General features: G+C 34.9%; 1 protein-coding gene across 1 annotated transcript in view; it reads right to left on the bottom strand.

Annotated features, from left to right (window-relative positions):
* Nucleotides 1-2,334, bottom strand: part of LOC106873483 (synaptotagmin-6) — a 286,327-nt gene that overhangs the window by 5,491 nt on the left and 278,502 nt on the right. The window lies entirely within an intron of this gene.

Raw genomic sequence — 2,334 nt, 5'->3', positions numbered from 1 at the left:
GCACACACCACATTCATACACACATATATATACATACATACATACATACATACATACATACATACATACATGTAAAAATGCATACATATAAAGAGTAAAGACTTCCTTGGTTATGAATGACCATGGGATTGTACCTAGAAGGTTCCCCTCTGTGGCACAAGTCTGGGCAAGGTTGTTTTATGGAAGACCAGCAGTCGCCCATGAATACCAGTCTCCTGTCTCCACGCCACCGATGTTATCCAAGAGATAGGTAAAGGTCGATACAGCTTGGCACCAGTGACGGTGTAACTTATTTCTACAGATAAGTGAACTGGAATGATGTGCAATAAAGTGTCTTGCTGAAGAACACAACACAGCTCGGTCTGAGGATCGAACTCACTACCCCGTGAGTGTGAGCCCGGTGCTCTAGCCATTCAACCATGTGTGTGTGTGTGTTATAAATACATCAGCTACTTTAAGTTTCATGTTTGAAAAGTGCAATTTTCGCATGCGCTCAGAGATTTTATCTCATACACAGTGCACTGTACAAGAACTTCCAAATGCTGCAATTTCGACCATGAAACTTGAAGTAGCCCCAGTATAACTCCTGAATTCATTAAATGACATTTCATTCTCGCTGAACTGGGTGATTTACTTTTCTGATGATACCAACTAGTGATCAATACACTATACACACACAGATACTCACACACACACACATGGGTGTGTGAGTGTGGTGCTCCAGCATGGCCCCAGTCAAATATAGGTGAGTTAAGTTAGAGGCTATAACAATCGTCTAAGGGATACTTGTGGCCAATGAATCACCTGGTGTATTACCTATATTTGATCATGAGCATTTGTATTAATGCTTATAAATGATAGTTAACGACAAGAATAAACGGAAGTTTATCAGTAATCAAGGAAAACAAAAAATGGAGATAAAATTGATGAATAACGATTGATTTACACCAATCATAATTTATTAATTTCAAAAAGACAGAATCTCAACTTACAGCTGTTTCTGTTAGCACGATTCCCAGCCTTAACCACCGCAATAATAATAATAATAATAATAATAATAATAATAATAATAATAATAATAATAATAGTTATCATTGTAAGTAATTAATTATACCAATTTGTATCGCGGAACTTCATCAGAGCGGAAAATTTAATAAAAGTAAAAGTAAAAAGAAAAAGAAAAAAAGAGAAAGCGTGAAAACAGTGATAATCAATTCATGTTACATGCTGTCCCACTGGGAAACTTTATATATATGTGTATATATATATATATATATATATATATATACACACACACACATATTATTCTGGTGTATTTATATATATACATTGGTGTAGTGTATTTAAAAGTTTTATTTGAAGATTTCTTGCCAATAGAGAAAGAGCCGGTTTCTAACCTAGATCCAAGGCTCCTTCATTGGAATTTCAACATCAACAACAGGATCTTTTTGTATGTATGTATGTATGTATGTATGTATGTATGTATGTATGTATATGTGCAGATTTGTTTGTTTTGCTTTATGTATGTATTCTCATGCATATAGCTGTATATCTAGACATGCTCATATATATTTAAATCATAAACTTCTGGAAAGTTTTACAGATTTTTACAGTTCCAGTGATGGATAGGGTCTGTAGTCTTCGCATTAGCTTTCTCCTTTCTGGTTTTGAGAAGCCTAATTTCTCAAGATTGGTATTTAGACATATCCCAGGGTCCGAATAATTACAGAGATGTATGTATGTATGTATGTATGTATGTAATGCTGCGACAAATGTGTATGCGTGATAAAAATGAAACAAGGATGAGATACTGTGATCTTCATGCAGCGTACTATACTAAATAGTAAAATAACCTATAAGAACGATTTTACCGATTCAACATTGGTGCTAATAATGGTGATGGTAGTGACTGTGCTGACAATGAGGGAGATATTAGTGGTGATGGTGGCCACGGCGACGGCGTTGGTGGGGGATTCGGTGTGTGGATTGATAAATGTTAGAAACAGACCAACCTTCCAGCGTTTTGTTCACTATCTCGTTACCGTGCATTGAAATAAGTCGATAACGAAAAATAATAGTAATAACCACGTCTATTCAGGCAACTGCGGAGGTGGTACCACATCATAATAATCCATTTTGACTTATTAGTATCTGATTATGTTTCTCTTGGACGCTGATGAGTCTATGAAAATGCGATAACGATTTTCATGGCATCTGTATACATACATATGTAACTACGTACATACACGTGTGTGTGGGTGCATATATACACATATATATATATATATACATACATATATGTGTATATATATATATATATATATATATATATAT

Source organism: Octopus bimaculoides, chromosome 2 (genome assembly GCF_001194135.2).
Source record: "Octopus bimaculoides isolate UCB-OBI-ISO-001 chromosome 2, ASM119413v2, whole genome shotgun sequence".
NCBI lineage: Eukaryota > Metazoa > Mollusca > Cephalopoda > Octopoda > Octopodidae > Octopus > Octopus bimaculoides.
Note: the sequence above shows the minus strand (reverse complement) of the source record. Positions and strands in the feature narration are given on the sequence as shown.